The following is a 7,860-nucleotide window of genomic DNA, read 5'->3' as shown; positions in this document are numbered from 1 at the left end:
TTGAAGTCTGAGCTGAGCTCCTGATGAGTTCATGTCAAGTCTGCAGAGGCTCCAACGTCACCTACTTAGTGTCATGAATTGCAGAGCGTTGTATCACAGGCAAACGTGGCACTGTATGCTGATTTTTGATGAGAAGAAAAAAGCGATCTGTTTTGATTACTTAAGCGAAATTACATTTATTTGTAAAACATATTTTCTATTGTAGTTATAGTTGATTTTAAGGGATTTAATGTCCGAGCTGCAGTGATGTTAGGAACAAAAGAATACAAACTAAACTGCCTAAAATATAGACACAACACTAACAGTTTTAACATTTTCCGTCATGACCATTGCCCACAAACATGGTGGCGGTCAAGCACACACAGACTTAATAGGAACTGTTGGCAGCCTCTATTAAATGGCTGAGAAAGAGAGGGTTTACAGCCTCCGTGGGAGTCAGCGTCTTGTCAGGGTCCATCGGCAGCAAGCCCTCTGCAAGAAGGTGATAACCCTGAGCCTGTTTCCCAGCCAGCATGTCCAACTTAATCATGAGTAAGAAGAGGAAATGCAACGAAAGCAAATAAACCCTCAACCGCAACAAACCGACCCCGTGTTTATGTAATCCACATGACAGCTTGATGAGATAGATTCACGTATATTGGGTGCACTAAAAGTAAACACAAAAAAGTGAAAAGAAAAAATAAAGAAATCAAAAGTTTAAAAAAAATGCTCCACAAACATAATTTCACTAATCTCCTGATTTGACTTCTTTTGTTGCATTCCTCCTTGTAGACACTACCAAAAAGATCTTTTTGAAATGTGCAAATAAATATTGGAAACTCTTTTCAGCATAAGAAAATTGCTTTGTTCTGTGTTTCCACTATTGAGCTCAGATTATCATATGTAAATATTGCACTATAAGCACCTGTCCCTAAAAAGCAACAAGAAGTTGCACACAGGGATAAATATATAGGGTCAAAGTTGTAAATCAAAGCTCCATGAAAAAAAAAAGCCTGCTCACGTACATTATCCAGAATATTTTCACTCAAAAAAGGTTTATTGGATAAGGTGTTCTTTACACATTCATTAATGTGTAAATAAAGATGAGAAGGACAGGAGGGGGGAAAAATCAATAATAATTTTTTCTATAGCGATATGATTTTATTTTTTTTGTCCACCTGTAAATGCCAACAGCAGGCATTATTGTTTATTAAGGAATATATATTTCTTACCCAGTGTGACTGACTGACTGTAAGGTATGTGTGCTATGTTTGAAGCATTTTAAGTTCAAAGGAAGAATGCCGCATCTAACGTCTTCATTAGATGGGATTACTGACATTACATTAGAAGGTGAAGGATTAAACAACCACTGCATGCCACCATGCCCTGCTCTGCTTGTATATTAAGGGAGTCCATCATGTTACAAGACTGCCGAAGACATGCTTTACATAATTCATGCTTCATACATGATTCATCCCTACCTGTAAAACTAAGTCCAGTCAGGCTCCCACTGAAAAGAAAACTGTCGCAGTGGTTAGGATGCTTTGAAAAATGCAGATTTTATTAACAAGTTTACATTATAAAATTTTTTCACCTACCCAAGTTTCAGCTATGTAGGGTTGAGACTGTGCTGTGAATTTGTTCTGGGTTATGGAATGCAAAGATAAAGCAGTTCACAAAGACGGTGTCCTTGGGTGTTTCGAAAGGCAACTATAAATAAAACTTTATCCTTAATATTATTGTTATTATTTTTTGTCCGTTCCTGTGGGAGGAGAGAATTTGTTGCAATGGCAAAAGATACAAAAATGTGAAAGCATAAAAGAAGAAAACGCAGTGGCAGGTTGTCAGAGAACCTTCACAGAAGTAACAGAAGTACTGTAGTGTACCATAGCACAGCATATATACGCCAGTATATCAATTCAACAGCTAATGTAAATGCTTTCCTTTTTGAATAGTATTATATAAGCTATATTTTCATACGTTATTATTATGTATCCACGTTATCTTCTGCAGTGCTAATCCCACTGTTTTCCAAACCTCAATATGAAACATGATCGTGACTTTGATTAAGTTTGACAGACTCAGCGCTGCTCTGCTAACGCTACGCAGCAGGTGACTGGGTATGAAGTACTCTCAGAATCCTTCACCTTTGTCTTGCAAGTCATTAAATCCAAAAAAGGCTCAAAAACGTTTTGTAATCCACTCCTGAAATGAGCTTCAGTTATTTTTCCCCCCATAGTTTTAGATTGTGATTGCTTCCTTCCAGATTGCCTGATAGTTGTTGTCTTAGCTTTTTCTTTCTTTTCTTTTTTTTAAAATAAAAATTGTACATTTTTTTTAACACAGTCAGTCCCGAACAAAAGTTTAAGACCACTTGAAAAATGGCAAAAAATCATATTTTGCATGGTTGGATGTGAAGGTTCCAAGTAGAGCTTCAACATACAACAAGAAGAAATGGAAGTGCGAAAAAACATTTTTTGAGCATGCAATTTATTGAAAGCAATGCTTAAACTGAAACAGGCTGGGTTTTTTTCAAGTGGTCTTAAACTTGTGATTGGAACTGTATTATTTTTAGTACACCCAACCACCACATTAGCAACTGATAACTAAAAATACAAAAGCTGTAGCTGAAAATCCGACATTTAAATTGCTTAAAATAACTCCAAAGCATATTTCTATCATCATGCAATGACAATGAGGTAACATTGTCGTTGCACTGTATTTAGTATCACTGATAAGTTGCAATTAAAATTTTGTAAGAATAAGAGGCTCATGTAAGGCAGCTGTGATCAGACTATTTTCAAAGCACAGTCTGTTTCTTTGTCTGATCAGAGTCCTTGCAGATAAGGAAGCTTCACACAGATATGTGGATAACCATGAATCCAAAATGGCTTCCCGCTGATGGTGAACCCGATTGCTTCTGTTGCTATCGTCTTCTGTGAGGTTGTTTGGCACATGACAATTTGTGAGTCTTTAATTGAACTAAAAATAGTTTAAGAGTTGTGCATGACTGATATTTTTTTAAATCAACATCAGAACAAACTAAAGTACCCCCTCGTGGTTCTCCAAAGTACACCCAGGGGTTTTAGTACCTCATTTGAGATGCACTGTTTTAGATTAACTGGAAGGTTTAAAGAATTCATTCGTTGGCTAAAATAGCAAATGAATCTTCTTTAAACACAGTGGAGCCTTATTAAAGTAATGGATCAACAAACACGCTCTGATCTTAAACAAATTCATCTAATAAATAGATTAAACCTTTACAAATTAACATAATCTCTCCTACATTAAGTTGCAGATATAAAAATAAACCGGTGACCAAGTGGACGTGCTTTCCTTGCGACAGCCCTGTGTCTTCATAGCGAGGCTGTAAAAGAGTCGGCCTCCTGCGCCGATGAAGAACTACGGGTGCTTTCTACTACATCAATCATTCCTTGGAATCCCATGAATAATTTCAACAGTCTTAATATGTTGTAGTAATTTTCATTTATTATTGATATCTAATAGCAAACAATGCACACTACCTGCTAGTTAAACAGGCCATCTTTAGCGAGCAAATGGCCTGGAAACACTATAAACATTCGTTCTACGCTGGATATAATAAATCATTTACAGAACTGGCTATGCCGCTCTCCAAACGGCACCGCCTATGCGATCTGTTAAGTCAATACTACCCCACAGTAGAGTTCTTTTTATTATTTGTCCCATTTGTTTCGAATAAGACAGGTAATCAGGTTTGGAGATTGAATTGTTGCAATAAAGGTGGTTATTCTAAAATGGCCACGGGGTGCAGCGATTGTTGAGGCTCTTTACACATTTAGGCCCGATAGACTGAATGTAACCTGCTGGGATTGATGTGCAGTTAAGTAACCGGTGTGATGTATACTGTTTAAAATGGAGCCATCAATAAAGACAAAAGTTAGCTGAGAACTCAATTGATGAGATGGGATCCTCAGAAGAGCTGTGTGATAGATGGAGAAATCTTCCTCCCTTTAAATTTCCCTTCTGTAATTTATCTTTCCTCCTTTTGTGGTTTCACCTGAGCGACGTACGAGATTTATAGTAGCATCGGTACAAACTCTGGATTGTTATGATTATCAGTTTCCACTGAGCTCCGTTGATATAGCCTAATGAGAGTCCCCACACTGGCAGACAATCATTATTATTTTTGTTTTTCTTCCCTATCCATCCAGGGCCAGTGGTAAATCTTATAGTCTGCTATGTTAACAGGCTTCTATTAATTTTTCTTAGGGTTCTGGAGCTTTCAGAAGCATGAGGCTCACCTTCAAAACATCCCCCCATATTCTATCCTCAAAGCTCTGCAGTATTTTGCATTGCGCTTCCAGGAGCATCTCATTTTTGACCTCTCTGCCCTCAACAGCAAAGCCCTCCTTCATAACATGTGCAGTGAGTTTTATGCTGTTTTTTTATAACTCCTCCCTTTGGTGAGGCTTTAAACGGTGGAGTCCAAAACCAGTAGGTGATGTCATTGACACTGCTGCCATCTTTCATATGCAATTTGTACTTTTAGCAGGAAAAATGTGCCTGACGAGACCAGGCTCAAGTTCCATCTGCTGGATGGTTCACACATGAGCTGCAGGCTTGAACTTTTCTCGACAAAAATGTCCAACGGCTCAGACGTTATGTAGACTAACCTGCCAGCAAACAACAACAAACTCTCTGTCCACGTGAGAATAGCAATAAATTCACTGTAAGTGAGTAGACATCATGTGCCCTGAATCCTGGAAGCTACAGTGTACCCAGGCGGCGCCCTCACCCAGACCAAACGACGGTATTATCAGGAGCGAGAAAGGGCAACGACTGACAATGTCTTGACGTGACTGTTTCAGCGTGTTGGCTTCATGTGTGAAAACAGCCAAAGTCAATAAAACAATGACCACTTGACAGATTGCAGATAGTGTAAAAAAAGGTACAGAGAGGAAAATCACAAACTGAGAGTGAAGAAGCAAATTGATGCACCAATAAAGTCTAAATCCACAGAAAGTGAAATAGATAGAAACAGAGAACATATTTAAGCCCTCCACCTCTTAGTCACAGGCGCTTTGTATTTCCTGGCATCACTTTACAAAACACTCATTTGAAAATGTTGGCATTATAAGTATGTGTGAAAAAGCTCAGAGGTTCACTCACCAGCTTTTCAGCGCTTTTCACATTTATCTTACACATATCTTCAGTAAACAGTGCTGATTCATATGTGACTATGTTAAGTGTATACATCTAATCAAGCTGGTTATATTAAAACCAAGGGTATGACAAAGCAAGTCTTTTCTTTTGCATCATTTTACCCTGAAATGAAAGCATCAACTGACCAAAGGTGCTCCCAGCATCTTCTGGAAAAAGTTCAAAGTCATCAACCAGCAGAGAAAGATCAAAGAAGCAATTCACATCTGACCAGCAGGTCAAAACTTCCACTTACATACGACTGACAGGCAGAAATATTTGTACAGATAGTAATGTTCCCAGGAGAATGAATCATAATGGCTTTGGTGATTACCTGGCTTTTCCTCAGGCAGGGTCTCATTTGTATTTCAGAGTAAAATGCCTCTATGGTATGACTTTAGACCTTTGCAGTCTCTTAACTTGTCATTTTGTTCCATAATTAGGTCAAACTTTTAATTTGTCCAATTCACTTAATATTTTAACGGCAGTTTTATAGAGTTGAGAATGACTTTGGTATTTACATACTGGCATTTGTTCCAAAATCCTTAAAATAACCTTAAAATAATCCAAAATATGAAGAAGGCATTTATTAAAAGGTAAGCTGAAGAGAACTGAGACCATACAAACTTTCCCTGAAAGGGTCCCAAGTAATGGTGCTTATTAACAGCTTTTCTGAGCTAACAGTGCAAAAAAAAAAAAAGGCCTCTTGATACATTGCTACACCGGAGTTAAGTGTGATTTCATCTCATAACATAGGTTATAATATTGCTCATAACATAGGTCAAAGGATAAGTAGGCCTTGTTTAATTAAAGTGGACCTATTTAGTTCATTTTCAGTTCCAAATTTATCTTCTTGCACTTAAGTTCAAAATAATCAGTTTTGCTTTGATACTAGGTAAAGGCACGGCCTAAACAAACTCTTTTAGCTCCACCCCTATTAAAGCCACCCTCCCTTTAGGCCATCTTTCTTCTGATTGGCTGCCCCTCTCAAAGAACAGCAGATGGGCGGAGTTTCTGTGCTCACTGCAAAATCGACATGCCTGAGACTGAACTCCACATGTTAAGATTTCCCTCTTGGGGAAATCCTTAGTCCAGTTTTTCAGTTACCATTTAGTATTTGTACATCGACAGAGCTCACTATCTGAAACTCTGATTTTGTTTAATATAAGCATCACCCCCGTGTCAGTGTAAAGTAATGTCATAAAAGGAGGAAAGTAGCACAGATAAGTGTCTGGTGTTCTACAAGCGAGATTTGACACCACTCCCTGACAAAAAAAAGATCTGCTAATAGAAGTCGAAACATCTCAGACCCCAATCTCTGCTCCTCTGCATGTGTGAAATTGGGTGGAAATGTGATGACTGGGACGGCTGTGGTGTTTGTTGTGAAAACAAGCTACGCGTAAGTGAGGCTGAAATGGCAACATCGCTTCCATTTGGTAAAAATGGGACCGAGCCATTATTTACTCTGCTGGGTTGATATGCTGACAGATCACAAGGGGGTCTCTCTTTTTTTAAGCATTTATACTTCAGACATCGAAGCCATTTTAAGTTTTTTCCCATACTGTCCCATGCATATTAACTTCCGCTCACTGGGGTTGGTGCAGTTAGAGCAAAGGTGGTGCTGCGGCCTCTTCATTTTTTCAATATGCTCTTTTAAGATCAATCTACAAACTTAAGTATTTTCTTTTTTCCTGGACATACCTAACACTTTACGAGTTTGACTGCATTTCAGTTGCCTTCTCCTACAACTGTTTTAGAGACCGTGTGTTGATAAGATTATCTTCCATCAAAGCAGATATTCTTTGCCATATGATTTCCAACAAACAGCGTCACTTTGTGTGACTGGCTTTTGCCTCAAACTAATTAAAAGCACCACAGCTCAACATTTAATTTCGGTAGCTTGAGAAGACGGTGAATGGTTTTTTTAAGCTCCTGTTTCATCTCACTGGTGACAGATTTTGTTTGAACTCATTCATTTATTCAGATGTTGAGAAATGTTTGAGCTCATCTTTTCATGTTTAACTACTGGCTGCAGTTCCTTCAAGTGTCCTGCTCTTCTACAGTAACACTGAAGGCTTCACTGTTCCAGTCAAGCTGCATTTGTATGTATGGTTTGGGTTGAGTTTGTTTAAGGAATTGGTTTTGTGATGTCACACCGGATTCGTTTTACAAGGCTTAACTGAAAGTGCTGAAATATATTTGTAGGAATTGAGCTTCAGAGTAGAACAGCAGAAAGAGAAGAGCAGAGCAGATCCAAACCTACCTACATGTTGCAAAAAGGAACCTGAAGTCCTGGCAAAAATAAATAAATAAATAAAAAACAGCAAAATATTTTTAAAATTTAAAATGTTTAACCGTGCATTCTAGACACCGTGCCATCACCCATGGGTCTGAACTCATCATATTGAAGACTCTGGACATTTATGTTGATATCATGTTGGCTTTTTGGAGCCAGAGATCGCCATAGTTGAAAGAGAGGGTGGAGTGCATAGTTGTATATGCACTAGGCTTACAACTAGCCTAGTGCATATATAACTAGCCTGCTAAAGCAAGCCTGATCAGCAAGCTGCACTCATAAACTCTACTGACATCACTCACAGACACACATACAGTGGGGCAAAAAAGTATTTAGTCAGCCACCGATTGTGCAAGTTCCCCCACTTAAAATGATGACAGAGGTCAGTAATTTGCACCAGAGGT

The sequence above is a fragment of the Pundamilia nyererei genome, unplaced genomic scaffold, assembly GCF_000239375.1.
Source record: "Pundamilia nyererei isolate P.nyererei 1_Seehausen unplaced genomic scaffold, PunNye1.0 scaffold00015, whole genome shotgun sequence".
In the NCBI taxonomy this organism is placed as follows: domain Eukaryota; kingdom Metazoa; phylum Chordata; class Actinopteri; order Cichliformes; family Cichlidae; genus Pundamilia; species Pundamilia nyererei.
Note: the sequence above shows the minus strand (reverse complement) of the source record.